General features: G+C 37.7%; 1 protein-coding gene across 4 annotated transcripts in view; it reads left to right on the forward strand.

Annotated features, from left to right (window-relative positions):
* MAN1A2 (mannosidase alpha class 1A member 2) overlaps positions 1–17,911 on the forward strand; it is a 188,985-nt gene that overhangs the window by 12,956 nt on the left and 158,118 nt on the right. The window lies entirely within an intron of this gene.

A 17,911-nucleotide genomic window follows, 5' to 3' on the forward strand; every position in this document is an offset into this window, starting at 1 on the left:
TAGGTTATGAGAGTGAAACCCTCATGAACGGGATTAGTGCCCTTATGAAAAGACAGGAGAGAGCTTGCTTTGTCTTTTGCTCATTCCACCATGTGAGGAGTTGGCAGTCAGCAACCTGGAAGAGGGTTCTTACCAGAACCTGACATACTGGCACCCTGATTATGAGGTGGGTTTTACCTTGATTTGAGTCTAAACTCTTCTGTAAGTATGTATTTCTTCAAGCAAGGTAACCTTTGCATAACGTAAAATTAATCATCTTAAAAGTGAACAATTTGCTGGCATTTAATACATGCACAGTGTCGTGCAGTCACCACCTCTAATTCCAAAACATTTTCGTTCCCCAAAAGGAAGCTCCATATCCATTAAGCAGTTACTCCTCACTCTGTCCTCTCCACCAGCCCCTAGCAGATTACCAGTCTGCTTTCTGTCTCTAAGGATTTATCTTTTTTTTTTAAGTTGATTTATTTATTTTGAGAGAGAGTGAGAGAGCACGTGCTGGCTCATGTTGGCTCAGGACCTGAGCCAAAATCAGGAGTCAGCCGCTTAACTGACTGAGCCATTCAAGTACCCCAGGATTTATCTCTTCTGGTAAATGTTACGACCGATGTGGTATATGGTTCGCATAAACACAGTCATGCTATATATAAGACCCCTTGTGTCTGGCTTCTTCGTGTAGCATAATGTTTTTGAGACTAATCCACATTTTAGCTTCATTCCTTTTTATGGCTAAGTGATACTCCATTGTTTGTATAGGTGATTTGTATATGTGGTTACCTGGTGATGGACATTTGGATTGCTCCCACCCTTTGGCTGTTGTGAATAGGACAGCTGTGAACATGTGTGTACATGCATTTGACTACCTGTTTTTAATTCTCTTGGGTATATCGCAAGGAGTGGAGTTTCTGGGTCATATGGTAATTATATGTTTCACATTTTGAGGAACTGCCAAACTGTTTTCCATGGCAGCTGAATCATTTTACATTACCATTAGCAATGTCTGCAGGTTCCAATTTCTCCACACATATGCCAACATTTAAAAAAAATTCTGTCCATCCTAGTGTGTAAAGTGGTATCTCATTGTAGTTTTCATTTGCATTTCCCTAATGACTACTGATACTGAACATCTTTTCATGTGCTTTTTGGCCATTTGTATATCTTTTTAGAGGAGTGTCCACCCAAGTCCTTGGTCTTTAAATTTAAAAAAATTGGGTGGTTTGTCTTTTTGTTACTGAGTGGTAAGACATCTTTGTATCTTTTGGATACTAGACCCTTATCAGATTGATGGTTTGTAAATATTTTTGCCCTTTGTGTAGATTAAAAACGTTCTTTTTAAGTGAAATGTTCTTTCACTTAAAAACGTTCTTTCATGTAAATAGTTTTTAATTTTCATGAAGCTCAGTTTTTGTTGTTGCTTGATGCTTTTCATGTCATATTTAAGAATCCATTATCAAACCAAGGTCATGAAGATCTATTCTTGTTTTCTTAAGACTTTTATGATTATAACTTTTTTAAAAAAGTTTATTTATTTATTTTGAGGGAGAGAGGGAGAGAGAGAGAATCCCAAGCAGGCTGTGTACTGTCAGCACAGAGCCCGATATGGGGCTTGATTTCACAAACAGTGAGATCATGACCTGAGCCAAAATCAAGAGTTGGGTGCTTAACTGACTGAGCCACCCAGGTGCCCCCATTTTAACTTTTATATTTAGGTTGTGGATTCATTTTGAATTTTTGTGTATGGTGTGAGAAAGGGGTCCAACTTCATTATTTTGTATGTGGCTCTTCAGTTTTCCTTGCACCATTTGCTGAAGAGACTGTTTTATTGGCCTCTTTTTTAAAGATCATTTGGCTGTACTAGTAGGAGTCTATTTCTGTACACTGTTCTATTCCTTTCATCTATATATGTTTGTCCTTATGCCAGTACCATACTGATTTGATTACTGAACCTTTGTAGCAAGTTTTGAAATTAGGAATGTGAATGCCCCAATGTTGTTACTCTTTTTCAGAATTGTTTTGATGATTGTTGGACCACTTGTAATTCCTTATGAATTTGAGGATCAGCTTTTCAGTTTCTGCAAAAACAGCTCTTGTAGTTTTGATAGGGATTTTGTTGAATCTGTAGATTGCTCATTTTAACAATAGTAAGTCTTCCAGTCCGTGACTGTGATACATCTTTCCATTGTTTATATCTTCTTCATTTTCTTTCAGCAATATGTGTAGTTTTCAGTGCACAAGTATTTCAGCTCCTTAGTTAAATTTATTCCTAGGTATTCTTTTGTGTGCTGTTATGAGTGGAATTGTTTTCTTAATTTCCTCTTGGATTTTTCCTTTGTGATGTATAGAAACATAACTGACTTGTGTGTTGAGCTTGTGGTCTCAATTTTACTGAATTCATTTATTATCTATAGTGGTCATTTGGTGGATTCTTTGAAAATTTCTGTGTATATGTCATCTGTGAATAGAGATAGTTTTACTTCTTCCTTTCCAATTTGGATGCCTTTAATTTCTTTTTTCTTGCCTGATTGCTCTGGCTAGAACTTAACAGTTCAGTGTTGATGAGCAGTGGTGAAAGTGGGCATCTTTGCCTTATTCTTGATCTTGGGAAAGCTTTTAGTCTTTCACTCGTTGAGTATGATAATAGCTGTGAAGTTTTCATAAGTGCCCTGTATCTATCATGTTGAGGAAGTTTCTTCATATTCCTAGTTTGCTGTATGTTTATCAGGAAAGGGTGTTGGGTTTTGTCAAATGCTTTTTCTGTATCAGTTGAGATGCTTATGTATTTTATTCCCTTTGTTCCACTAACGTGGTATATTACATTTTGTGATTTTCTTTTTTTATTACAAAATTTTTTTTAATGTTTATTTCTGAGACAGAGAGAGACAGAGCATGAGTGGGGGAGGGGCAGAGAGAGAAGGAGACACAGAATCAGAAGCAGGCTCCAGGCTCTGAGCTGTCAGCACAGAGCCTGACGCGGGGCTCGAACTCACAGACTGCGAGATCATGACCTGAGCTGAAGTCGGACGCTCAACTGACTGAGCCACCCAGGCGCCCCCATTTTGTGATTTTCTTATGTTGAACCATCTTTGCATTTCTGGATAAAGTCCACTTGCTCATGGTTTATATAGCCATTTTAATATGCTGTTGGGATTAGTTTGCTAGTCTTTTGTAAAGGTTATTTGCATTTATATTTATAAAGGGTGTTGATCTGTAGTTTTCTTGTGGTGTCTTTGGCTTTGATAAACAGAGTAATGCTAGCTTAATGGAACAAGTTAAGAAGTGTTCTTGCCTCTATTTTTTGAAAGAGTTTAAGGAGGATTGGTGTTAATTCTTTATTTTTTTTAATTTTTTTTTAATGTTTATTTATTTTTGAGACAGAGCACGAATGGGAGAGGGTCAGAGAGAGAGGGAGACACAGAATCTGAAGCAGGCTCCAGGCTCTGAGCTGTCAGCACAGAGCCCGACGCAGGGCTTCAACTCACCGCGAGATCATGACCTGAGCCAAAGTCGGACGCTTAACCAACTGAGCCATCCAGGCGCCCCTGGTGTTAATTCTTTAAACGTGGTGGAATTCACTTCTGAAACCATCTGGTCCTGAGCCTTTCTTTGTTGGGAGGTCCTGGCCTTTCTTGATTCCTGATTCAAGCTCCTTACCTGTTCCAGGTCTATTTCGATTTTGTTTCTGCTTGAGTCACTTTTTGCAGTTTGGTGTTTCTAGGAATGTGTCCAGCTCATCCAGGTTTTCTGATCTGGTGGTGTACACTTGTTTATAGTACTGTCTTTTAATCTTTTTTATTTCTGTAAGGCCAGCAGTAATGTTTTCATTTTTATTTCGGATTTTAGTTACTTACATCATCTATGCTTTTTTGTCATTTGGCGAAGGGATTGTCAGATTTGTCCGTCTTTTTTCAAAGAACTAACTGGATTTTATTGATTCTCTTTTTCTATTTTCTATTTTATTTATCTCTAATCTTTATTGATTTTTTTTTTCTGCTAGCTTTGTGTTTAGTGTGCTTTTTTCCTAGTTTTTAAGTTGTAAAGTTACATTTTTACTTTGAAATCTTCTTTTAAGTGTAGGCATTTTATTGCTGTTAATTTTTCTCTGAGGACTGCTTTTTTTGTATCCCATAACTTTGGTATGTTGTATTTTTGTTTTCATTTGTCTCCTATTTTCTAACTTGCTGTGTGATTTCTTTTTTGACCAGTTGATTGTTTCAGTGTGTTGTTTAATTTCCACATATTTTTGAATTGTCATTTTCCTTCTGTTACTGATTTCTAACTTCATTATGGTCAGTGAAGATACTTGGTATGATTTAATCTCTTTACATTTATTGAGAATTATTTTGTGGTCTAACGTATGGTTTACCTAGGAGAATGTTCCATGTGCACCTGAGAAGAATGCACATTTTGTTGTTGTTGGGTAGTGTTTTATATATGTTTGTTAGGTCTAGTGGTTTTATAGTGTTGTTCAACTCTCCTCTAGATGTTCTAGCTGTTGTTGAAAGTGGAGTATGGAAATCTCCAACAATTGTAAAATTGCCTTTTACTTTCTTCAGTCCTGTCAATGCTTGCTTCATATATTATGGGGTTCTGCTGTTTGGTGTTTATAAGTGTTACATATATGTTTATAATTGCTACATCTTGCTGATGAATTGACTTCCGTAAGTATTTTAGAATTAGGTTATCAAGATCTCATCCTTCTGCTTTCCAGTCTCTTTTTGTACTCCTCTTGGTTGAACCTAATAGGAGACCAGTTGAGAGATAATTTGCAGAGTCTAAGCCCCAGGATCATGAGGCAGAGTATAGAGGAGTAGATTTAGAATTTAAGATTTAGGTTTACTCACTGGTGTTATCTGGCTTCCCTGTTTTTAGTGTATGGACTTTAATCAGATCCAGATGAGCAGTCAGTGAAACAGTCTATGAGGGGCCTCTTTTTGTAGAATTGGAGTTGAATGGCCAGCAGCTCACCTGAGGCAAAGTGGATCCCTGTTGGGTTGGGCCTTTTCTCTGGAGAGCCTAGTAGTGTCCGTCAGGTGATGCTTTTAGATTGGGCAGGTGATCAGGAGGACCTCTTCGCAGGCGTGACTGAGGCAGGCCCTCTCAGCCTTTGCTGGAAGTTAGAGCAGTTCTCAACTCAGGCACGTGAATAGCTTTGCAGGAGAGCAGGCTGTGTAGGTTCGTGCCAGGTCTCAGGTCTCTTCCCACATTCCTGAAAGTAATTTCTGTATCAGTGAGTAATAGTAAATAGAAATTCTGCGTTGGTTGACTGCCTTCTTGCTTTTCGCCTTGTTCTCATTTATGCCATATTCAGAATAACTTGGAGTTTAAAGCATTAGGTGGGACTCGTCTGTTTTTCAGTGGTGTTGGTGCATCAGAATATTTCATTCTACGCTGGTTAGAATTGCCTTAGCAACATTTGAGAGTGAGTCAAAGGCATGAGCTTAGGTCATAGTCCCAGAATACCTGTTCCGTTTGCATTAAAAATATTGCAGGAGAGGAATTTTGGATACAAACAGTAGAAACCAGGTGTAATGCATGTCAAAAAAGATATTAATTAGAAGGATATTGGTTGGCTTTCAGAATTGACATAAAGGCTGGAGAGCGAGGTTTGGAAAATAGGCATTAAAGGAAGCTGGGTATGCAGAACCATAGTGAGGGCGAAGAAGCAGTTAGTGTACCACTGTCAGTGCTGCTGGTCACTGAGCATGGGTTATGGCTTTGCTACCTTTTGACCTTGGATTCCTCTGCTTCCTGAGTTCTTATTTTTAAAATTGAGTCCTTGCTTTTTTATGTCCATTACTTCAGCTCTGTAGTCCCAGCCAGAGAATCTGATTGCCTAAGTGTAGGTCATGGGCTTTTGTCTTGCTGTTAGATGATAGACAAACTAGCTTCAACGTTCTGGCTTTTATATGAAGAGAAGGGATTCTGCTTCCAATATACTGGTGAATCATTTAATTTAGATAAGGGGTTGCATATTGACATCTTAAGCATAGAGTAAATTGAAAAGAACCATAAGTTTTACTACAGTGACTTGTGTTATAGTTGAGGATGAAGTTCTTACTTGTGCTGTTTAGAAATGTAGATATAAATAGACTTTCTAGACTGTACCCTTTCAGTATTTTCTGTGCAGGGGTTTAAAACCGGGGCCAGTACTGCTCCCCTTAGAGGGTTTTTGGAAACATGGGGGCATTTTTTTGCTGGTCACACTGATGGGAAGGGTAGCATTATTGGCAGTTAGTGAATGGGGACCAAGAATCCTAACCACTGCACAGTGCCCTGGTAGTCCACACAACAAACACTTGAATTCTTGCCCCAAATGCCCATAGTGCATTTGAGAAACACTGAATTGTATGGATTATCTAAATGAAGGGCTGCAAATTATTACCCATCTCATTTACTTCACTGTATACACCCTCTAGTTTGAACTTTATTTCTTGCTTCCTTGCTTTGTTTCTTAGTACTTTTCCTTAGTTCAAAGGACTTTATTCCTTTTTCAAGCCAAAAAAAAAAAAATATATCTGGCTTCAGCACTTATATAAAAAATAAATCAAAATGGATCAAAGACCTAATGTAAGAGCTAAAACTATAAAACTCTTAGAAGAAAACTTACGGGAAAAGCTTCATGACATTGGATTTGGCAGTGATTTCTTGGATATGATACCAAAAGCACAGGCAACAAAAGAAAAACATAGGTAAGTGGGACTTCATGAAAATTAAGACCTTTTGTGCGATCATTAGTTAGTGGACTGCAGGGTTTGGAGCTGAGGATGGGGAGCTGTCTATATCTACTTGTCTATATCTATTGTTATGGCAATAACAAAATACCGGAGAGTGGATGGCTTAAATAACAGAGACTTATTTCTCACAGTTTTAGAGGCTGGACATTCTAAGGTTAAGATCTAGCAGTGTTTGGTTTCAGGGGAAGTCTCTTTTCCTGGCTTGCAGGTGGCCGCTTTCTTTCTGTGTCCTCATGTGACCTTTCTTCCGTGCTTAGGGTGGGACAGGAGGGGTCCATAGGGGGGAAGAGAGAGAGAGAGAGAGCGCATGCAAAAGATTTCTCTTCTTAGAAGGCCACTGATCCCATCATGAGGGCCTTTACTCTTACAATGCCATCTAACCCTGATTACGTCCCAAAGGCCCCATTTCCAAATACCATCGTGTTCGGAGTTAGTTTCAACATTAGAGTTTTTAGTGATGTGAACATTCAGTCTATGAATTTTTAGGGACACATTCATTCTAAGACATAATGTCCAAATAATTTAGGCAGGCCACAGAAACAAGTTGTCAGTTTGAAGAGGCTAGGTGGAGAAGGAGGATGTCAGCCAAGAATTAGAGAAACAAGAGAGAAGGAAGGTTCAAAACTAGAAAATGGGAATGCAGAGCTTAGAGAAATGATCTGGAACAAAGAGGGATGGCTACAGCTTTTGTTCCTGAATCTTACTGTTTCCAGTGTAGGTAGGGGTACTTGGTAAAGATGCTTTTGGTGAAAATAGTGGCTTTGGACCAGGGGCTGCGATAAAACCTGAATGGATAATGAATGTTTTGCTCCATAGTAAAAAAATGAATAACTTAATAAAAACTTTTGATTTTTATTTATTTAAAAAATTCTATTTTAAGTTTTTGTTTTATTTTGGGGGGAGCAGAGAGAGGAAGAGAGAATCCCAAGCAGGCTCCGTGCTGTCAGTGCAGAACGTGATTCAGGGCTTGATCTCAGAAACCTTGAAACCATGACCTGAGCTGGAATCAGGAGTTGGGGGCTTAACTGACTTAGCCACCCAGGCGCCCCACAAAACCTTTTTAGAAAGAACATTTAGAGGGGCTCCTGGGTGGGTCAAGTTGAGCATCTGACTTCAGCTCAGGTCATGATCTCACAGTTCATGAGTTTGAGCCCCGCATTAGTCTCTCTGCTGTCAGCACAGAGCCTGCTTCGGATCCTCTGTCCCCATCTCTCTCTGCCCCTCCCCCCCCTCAAAAATAAGTAAGACATTAAAAAAAGTACTGAAAAATAACACTTAGGGTAAACTTTTTATGTCTTCACAGATGACCGATAGTGACGTTTTGAACCAATGATTTCTGTCTTACTGTTTTTTTTGCTGATTTTTTTTTTAAATTGAAATGTAGTGGACACACACGGTGTTACTTTAGTTTCAGGTGTACAGCACAGTTATTCGACCAGAGGAGTCTGTATACATATGCTTTGCTCACCACTAGCGTAGCTGCTGTCTGTCACCGTGCGGTGCTATTACAGTACCATCGACTGTAGGCCCTGTGCCTTACCTTTCACCCTGGTGACTTATTCCTTCCATGACTGGGAGCCTGTACCTCCCACTCCCTCTCATCTGTTTTGTCCGTCCCCCACCACCCTCCCCTCTGACGGTCACCAGTTCTTTGCATTTATGGGTCTGTTTCTGTGCATTTTGTTTGTTCATTAGTTTTGTTTTTAGATTACATATCTAAGTGAAATCATATAATATTTGACTTTGTCTGACTTATTTCTCTTAGCATAATACGTTCTAGGCCTGTCCATGTTGTTGCAAGTGGCAAAAACTCATTTTTTTTATGGCCAAGTAATATTGTGTTGTGTATTTATCCCACATTCATACATTTATTGATGGATACTTAGGTTTCTTTCATATATTAATACTGGAAATAATGCTGCAATAAACACAGGCTTGCATGTGTGACTTGATGATTATAGTATATTAGTGTTGCTTCTGGTCTCTCTGCACTTATGGTTACTTTTTGATGACTATGATTTTGGTGGGAGAGTATCTTTATAATAATCAGAAAACCATCAACATTTTTTCTTTATACTTTTTTTTATTAAAAAATATTTTTTCAAGTTTATTTTGAGAGAGGGAGAGAGAGAGACAAAGGGAGACATTGCTCAAGCAGGGGAGCAGAAGGAAGAGAGAGAGAGAGAGAGAGAGAGAGAGAAAGAGAGAGAGGGAGAAAGAGAAAGAATCCCAGCAGGCTCCACCCTGTCAACACAGAGCCCAGTGTGGGGCTTGATCTCACAAACTGAGATCGTGACCTGAGCTAAAATCAAGTGTCTGATGCTTAACCATCTGAGCCACCCAGGTGCCCCTGTTCTTTATACATTTTTAGCTAATAGAAAGGACTACTTACAATACTAAATCACCTACAGGGTGCTTGGGTGACTCAGTCGGTTAAGTGCCCGACTTTGGCTCAGGTCATGATCTCACGGATTGTGAGTTAGAGCCCCGCATCGGGCTCTGTGCCGACAGCTCAGAACCTGGAGCCTGCATCAGATCCTGTGTCTCCCTCTCTGTCCCTCCACAGCTCCCACTGTGTCTTTTTCTGTCTCTCAAATGAATAAACGTTAAAAAATTTTTTTTTAAAAAATAACTGAGTCACCTTCTAAGACAAAAGAACATTATGAAATAAAAGTCTTATATTGAAGCTGAAAGAAACAAAAGGGTGGGAGTTACTGGGTGCATGCTTAGTTCCTTCTTTTTCTTTTGAGATTTATGTCCATTTTTAGTTTTTGATTCATTGAGGATAGCCAGGCTTTGTTTTACTTAGAATCTCCATTCTGGGGTAGAGATTTTACTATTGCCTTATTACATATTTTTAAATGGTAAGAAAACACTTTGCATTTCTTATAAGGTTTGTTTTATAATGGGTTTTTGCATATATGATCTAGTTATATGTGTGTCTGCATTATCTGTGCTTAGATTTTAATCTCAGGCTCTAGCAAAACCTGAAGGAAGAGAAGCAAATTGACAAAATGTGTTTTTTTGCCTTCAAAATAAACCGTAAAAATTGAAACCAGTTTTAAGCAGAGAGCTTACAAATAAGACACATGAGAGAGTTAAGCAAAAACAGTAACAAGACAAAGCAGGTCATTATGTAATGATAAAACTGTCAATTCATCAAGAAGATAAAACAATTATATATGTATCCAACATCACAGCACTTAAATGAAGCAAACTAAAATATCTGAAAGGGGAAGTAGACAACTATACTATAATAGTAGGAGACTTCAATATCCCATTTTAACTATGGGTAGATGATCCAGACAGAATTAACAAGGAAACTTGCACTTGAACTGTACTTGAGACCAGTGGATGTAACATACACAGAGCATTCCATCTAGCAGCAGTAGAGTACCCACCCATCTCAAGTGTACACAGAACATTTTCCAGGATAGATTGTATGATAAATCACAAAACAAGTCTTAATAAATTTAAGAATATTAAAATCATACCAAATATCTTTTTTTAAAATAACAATGGTATGAAACTAGAAATCAATTATAGAACAAAAGCTGGAGAATTCATAAATATGTTGAAATTCAACAAAATACTCTTGAACAATCAGTGGGTTGAAGAAGAAATCCAAAGGGAAATCAAAAAATACCTTGAAACATAAAATGGAAACAAAACATACCGAAACTTACGGGATGCTGTAAAGGCAGTTCTGGGAGGGAAGTTTATGGTGAAAACTCCTACATTAAATAAAAAAAAGATCTTATACAGCCTAACTTTAAACCTCAAGAAACTAAGAAAAGGGGAAACAAAGCCTAAAGTTAAAAGAAGGAAATAAAAAGATCAGAACAAAAAGAAATGGAGATCAGAAAACCAATAGAAAAACTCAGCCAAACTAAAAGCTGTTTTTTTGAAAATATGAAATGGACAAACCTTTAGCTAGACTACTAAAGTGAAGACTCAAATAAATTCAGAAATTAAAGAGGACACAACTGATACTGCTGATATGCAAAGGATTGTAAGGGAATACTGAGAACAATTAAATGCCAACAAATTGGATAGCCTAGAAGATTTGATACATCATGGAAACCTACAACCTGTCAAGTCTGGATCATGAAGAAGGAGGAAATTGAATCAGTAATAAAACAAACAAGGAAAAGTCCAGGACCAGAGGGTTTCATGGGTGAAATCTACCACAGACTTTTAAGGAAAAATTAACATCAGTCCTTCTCAAACTTTTCAGAATTTTGAAAAGGAGGGAATACTCCCAAACTCATTTAATAAGGCCTGCATTATTCTGATTTCAAAGCCAGGCAGGGACACTTCAAGTAAAGAAAATTGCAGGTCACTATGCCTGAGGAAAGAACTGCAGAAATCTCAAGAAAGTATTAGCAAACCACATTCAGCCTCACATTGAAAAGATCATACACCATGATCACCTGGGATTTGTTCCTGGAATGCAAGGGTGGCCCCAAATATGCAAATCAATATATGTGATACACCACATTAACAGAATGAAAGATAAAAGTCATATGATCATCTCAGTAGATGCAGAAGAAGCATTTGACAAAATACAGCATCCTTTCATGATAAAAACTTGCAATAGGATAAAAAAACAAGACCCATCTATTTGCTGTCTACAAGAGACTCATTTTAGACCTGAGGACACCTTTAGATTGAGAGTGAGGGGATGGAGAACTATTTATCATGCTACTGGAAGCCAAAAGAAAGCTGGAGTAGCCATACTTATATCAGACAAACTAGACTTTAAATTAAAGGCTGTAACAAGAGATGAAGAAGGACATTATATAATAGTTACAGGGTCTATCCATCAGGAAGAGCTAACAATTATAAATGTCTATGCGCCGAATACCGGAGCCCCCAAATATATAAAACAATTACTCATAAACATAAGCAACCTTATTGATAAGAATGTGGTAATTGCAGGGGACTTTAACACCCCACTTACAGAAATGGACAGATCATCTAGACACACGGTCAATAAAGAAACAAGGGCCCTGAATGAGACATTGGATCAGATGGACTTGACAGATATATTTAGAACTCTGCATCCCAAAGCAACAGAATACACTTTCTTCTCGAGTGCACATGGAACATTCTCCAAGATAGATCATATACTGGGTCACAAAACAGCCCTTCATAAGTTTACAAGAATTGAAATTACACCATGCATACTTTCAGACCACAATGCTATGAAGCTTGAAATCAACCACAGAAAAAAGTCTGGAAAACCTCCAAAGGCATGGAGGTTAAAGAACACCCTACTAACGAATGAGTGGGTCAACCAGGCAATTAGAGAAGAAATTAAAAAATATATGGAAACAAACGAAAATGAAAATACAACAATCCAAACGCTTTGGGATGCAGCGAAGGCAGTCCTGAGAGGAAAATACATTGCAATCTAGGCCTATCTCCAGAAACAAGAAAAATCCCAAATACAAAATCTAACAGCACACCTAAAGGAACTAGAAGCAGAACAGCAAAGGCAGCCTAAACCCAGCAGAAGAAGAGAAATAATAAAGATCAGAGCAGAAATAAACAATATAGAATCTAAAAACTTGCAATAAATTGGGCATAGAAGGAACATACCACAACATAATAAAAGCCATGTATTATAAGGTCACAGCTAACATCATATTCAACAGTGAAAAATGAAATCTTTTCCTCTAAGATCAGGAATAAGGCAGTAGTGCTCAATCTAACCACCCGTATTCAACATAGTACTGGAAATCCTAGCCAGGGTGAGCAGGCAAAATAAATAAAAGGCATCCAAATTGGAAAGGAAGAAGTATAATTGGTCTTTGCAGATGATATGATCATATGTATAGAAAATCCTAAAGACTCCATCATAAAAAACTGTGAGGACTAATCAATGAATTCAGTAAAGTTGCAGGATATAAAATCAATATATAGAAATCAGTCATGTTTCTATACACTAACAACAAAGTATCTAAAAATGAAGTAAAGCAATCCCATTCACAATAGCATCAAAAAGAATAAAATACTCAGGAATAAATTTAACCAAGGAGGTGAAAGATCTGTCAATGAGAACTATTAAGACTTTGATAAAAGAACTTGGAGAGACACAAATAAATGGGAAGATATACCTGCTCATGGATTGCAAGAGTTAAATATAGTTAAAATGTCTTGTGCTACCTGAAGCTATCCATAGACATTTGGTGCAGTCCCTATCAAAGTTCAAATGGCATTTTTCACAGAATTAGAAGAAAAAAAATCCTAAGATTCATATGGAGTCACAAAAGACCCTGAATAGCCAAAGCACTCTTGAGAAAGAGCGACAAAGCTGGAGGCATCACACTTACTGACTTCAGACTATACTTGAGAGCCGTAGTAATCAAAACAGTATGGTCCTGGCATAAAAATAGACACATAGACCGATGGAACAGAATCAAGAGAAATAAACCATTACAGTATTTGAGAAGGGAGTCAGAAATATTCAATGGAAAGAATAGTGTCCTCAATAAATGGTGTTGGGAAAACTGGATAACCACATACAGAAGAGTGGACTTATACCACTCAAAAAAATTTACTCCAAGTGGACTATAGCCTTAAACATAAGACCTGAAACAGTCAGACTTACAGAAGAAAACAGGGGGAAAGATCCTTGACATTTTTGCCTTTTTCAGTGATTTTTTTTGGGAAATGACATTAAAAGCACAAACAAAAGCAAAAATTAATAACTGAACTACATCAAACTAAAAAGCTTCTGTGCAGCAGAAGAAACATTCAACAAAATGAAAAGGTGACCTACAGAATGGGCAAAAATATTTGGAAATCATATTGTTGATAAGGGGTTAATATCCAAAATACATAAAGAACTCATACAACTCAGTAGCAAAAAACCCAAACAATACAACTAAAAAATGGACAGGGGAACTGAATAGATTTTTCCAAAGAAGACATACAAATGGCCAAAAGATACGTGAAAAGATACCTAATATCACTAATCATCAGAGAAATGCAAATCAAAAGCACAGTGAAATACCATTTCAGGTGCTAGAGGTTTGTTGTCAAAAAGACAAGAGATATAACAAGTGTTAGGATGTGGAGAAAAGGGACCCCTTGTACACTATGGTAGGAGTGTGAATTGGTATGGCACTAAGGAACGTGGTATGAAGGTTCCTCCAAAAGTTAGAACTGACGCACCGTAAGATCCAGCAGTCCCGCTTCTGGGTATATGTTGAGAGGGAATGGAAAGAGGATCTTGACAGGATATTGGCGCTGTCATGTTTACTGCAGCATCATTCATGATAGCCAGGATATGGTGACAATCTACGTGTTTGTCAGTTTGGATACATGGATAAAGAAGATGTATGTATACATATGGCAGAATATTTTTTTCCCATGTGAAAGAAGTACATGCTGTCATTTGTGACAGCGTGGATGGACTTTGAGGGCCTTACGCTCAGTGAAATAAGTCAGAGAAAGGCAAATGTATCACTTGTAAGTAGAATATAAAAAGGCCCAAATCGTAGAAACAGAGATTTAGAATTGTGGTTTTCAGGGGTGGGGGAAATGGGGAGATGTTGGTTAGAGGGTACAAACTTCCAATTGTAAAATGAAGAAGTTCTGGGGATCTAATATACAGCAGTATATACTTGGAAGTTATTAAGAGGGTGGGTCTTAAATGTTCCTACCACAAATAAGAAATGGTGATTCTGTGACATGATAGAGATGTTAGGTAATGCTATGGTGGTTATCATGTTGCCACATATAAATCTGTCAAATCAACATGTATTCCTGAAATTTAATTTACAGTGCTCTGTGTCAGTTATATCTCAAAGGGGAATATGGAGAATGCTGGATTTTCTGTGCTGGATAGCGATAACTTGTGAGTGGGATTTTGATGACTGAGTATGACTCATCAGGGACAGAATAGGGAAGATTCCAGAAGGAGGGGTTACCATGTGTATAGTCCGAAAGGTGCAAAATCGCAAAATATGATTAGGCCTTGGGTTATGGATTTTCTACAGTCCTGTCTGCATTAATACAGTTTTATTTCCTCCTTTCTTAACTAATTGCCTATTTTTTTCTTGGCCTTTTGCACTGACTAGAATCTCTCATACATTTTTGAATGGAAATAGAGTGGGCATCCTTCCCCTTGTTCCTCAGCTTCTAGGGGGGAAAGCATTTAGATTTTCACCATTAAGGATGATGTTACCTGTAGGTTTTTCATAGATGCCCTTTATCAGATTAGGAAGTTCCCTTACGTTGTTAGTTTGCTGAGAGTTTTTTGTTTTTGTTTTTTTAATCAGGAATAGGAATTGGGATTTGGCCAAATGTCTTTTCTGTATCTATTGAGATGATCGATCATGCAGTCATTTCTTAAAAGTCTGTTAATATGGTAAATTGCATCTTTTGGTTTTTGAATTTAATGCCATTTAGTCATTACGTATTTTTTAAATCATAGAAGTGTTTTTCTATGTTCACAAGGAGCAATTATTTATTTATTATTTCTGTCTGGTTTGGTATCAAGGTAATGTTGCCCTCATGAAATGAGAAGTATCCCCTCTTCTTTTTCCTGAGTTTCTGTGGAGCTGAGACTAATTCTTCCCTAAATACTTGGTAGAGTTCACTGTTGAAATCATCTGAACTGGAGTTTTCTGTAGAAAGGTTTAAGTATACATTCAGTTCCTTTAACAGATACTTGCTTTTCAGGTAATCTAGGTCCTCTTGACTCCACTTAAGTATTATTATTTTTTTTAAAAAACAAGAAATGTAGATTGTTGACTTTTTGATGTAACTTAGTAAAAAAATAGTCCCTTACGATAATTTTAATATTTGTAGTATTGTAGTTTTGCTGGTGCTTTCATTCTAGTTTTTATAACTTGTGGCTTCTCTTTTTACCCTTTCTTAATGGTATTGTCAGAAGTTTATTTTTTTTTAATTTTTTATATATTTATTTCTGAGACAGAGCATGAGTGGGGGAGGGGCAGAGAGAGAGGGAGACACAGAATCAGAAGCAGGCTCCAGGCTTTGAGCTGTCAGCACAGAGCTCAACGCGGGGCTCGAACTCACAAATCGTGAGATCATGACCTGAGCCGAAGTCCGTCGCTCAACCGACTGAGCCACCCGGGCGCCCCAGAAATTTATTTTTTTAAATCTCAGCGTGAGCTTTTTGCTTCATTGGTTTTGCTCAATGTTCAGTTTTCTGTTTTCTTTTTCATTTTTATTACTCCCTTTCTTCTGCTGACTTTAGGTTTTTCTCTTTTTCTGTTAAGTAGAACCTGAGGCCCTTTACGTAAGATCTTTCTAATATGGATTGGTTGTGTTGCAACTGTCCCTCTAACCTTTCTTCTTTTCTTCATAATTGCATTTTCGTGCTGTGAATTTTCTGTAAGGATTCCTGTAGCTTCATTTACAAATTTTGATGTTTCTATTATCTTTTAGTTGAAGGCACTTTCTCATTTAAAATTTTAAAAAATAGCTTTATTGAGATCTGATTCACATACCATACAGTTCAACCCCTGAAAGTGTACAATTCAGTGGTGGTTAGTATATGAGCTCTTACGTGCATCCATCACTATAGTCATCTCGTATCCCTTTTTTTAAAAGTGTTTTTACATGTTTATTTATTTTGAGAGTGCAAGTGAGCAAGTGTGTGTGAGTGGGGTCGGGGCAGAGAAAGAGAGAGGGAGAGAGGCTGTCCACACTGAGCACAGAGCTGGATGTGGGGCTTGATCCCACCAACCATGAGATCATGACCTGAGCTGAAATCAGGAGTTGGAGGCCTGACTGACTGACCCATCCAGGTGCCCCCGTCTGGTATCACTTTTCATTTTTTTTAGAATCTTGATTATTGAGAGATGTATTACTCTATTCTTTAAATATTTGGAGATGCTCTGGATACCTTCATGTTATTGATTGCCACTTTAATTCTAGTGAGGGCAAAAAACATACTCTGTATGGTTTGACTCGTTTTAAATGTATTGAGACTTGTTTTACAGCCCAGAAAATGGTCTGTGTTGGTAAATGTTCTGTTTGCATTTGAACAGAATGTGTGTTTTGCTGTTGTTCGGTAGTGTGTTTTCTAAATGTCAGTTAGGTTAGGTTGGTTGATGGTGTGTTGTCTGCCTTTCATGGCCTTACTGACTTTCCTTCTACTTCTTTTATGAATCATTGAATGAAAGGTGTTGAATTTGCCTAATATGCTATGGATTTGTCTACTTTTTTTATTTCTATCAGTTTCGCTTCACGTTTCGAAACCCTTTGATTAGGTATATAATGTTTACATTGTTATATTCTCTTGCTATATTCTCATGATGTATTGACCTTGTTATTATAAAACCCTCTTCTTCCCTGCTCTGAAAACTGCTGTCTGGTAGCAGAATAACTGCTGCTGGTTTTTAATAAACATCTTTATGAGGTTTACTTTACATACCATAAAGTTCACCCATGTGAGTGAGCAGTTAGGTGGGAGCTTCAGCTCCTCTGGAGGCTGATGATTTCCAAATCCATGTCTTCAGCCCTGGACATCTGCTTGCTCTGTTGACTTTTTAAACATAGCATGTGTAGAACCATACCTACTCGTTTTTTTTCTCATCTTTCCCTTTACTCAAGGTCACTGTAGTTAGTTAATGCTAGTTAACTACCCCTTTCTATCCAGTCACTATAGTAAAAAACCTATCATTTAATTATTTCCCATTCATGTTTAATCACTTATCTAAATATTATTGGCCTTGCCTTTCTAAGATCTCCGATATTTGGTCCCGCTTCTGCATATCTACTTTAGATGGATTTTTTATTAGGTCCTTATCTTTTTTTTTTTTTTTTTTTTTGCTTGAGAGGCTGTTGTGATCTCTTAACTCCCATTTCCTGTATCATCTTCCTCCCTAACCCCCTACCCCCAAGTAGTCAGTCCTCAAGAGGCAGGTTTTTGTTTTTGTTTTTTTAAGATTTAAGTACAGGTGTGTGTCATCAGGATGCAGTGCAAGCTCTGTTCATGATTGAGCTTTTGTCTTCTCTGGCTTCCTTGTTATGTCCGGTCTGTTTTACTCTACTGTACCCTCTCTCACCACGCACACTATCATTTAGCATCCAAAGCAATTTATTTGCTAACTGGTGTGTTGTGTCACTTCTTCCCTATCTTTATATACTATCCCGTCTGTACCTCGCTTGCCTTTATTTTCTTCACCTGCCTGGCA

Source organism: Felis catus, chromosome C1 (assembly GCF_018350175.1).
Source record: "Felis catus isolate Fca126 chromosome C1, F.catus_Fca126_mat1.0, whole genome shotgun sequence".
NCBI lineage: Eukaryota > Metazoa > Chordata > Mammalia > Carnivora > Felidae > Felis > Felis catus.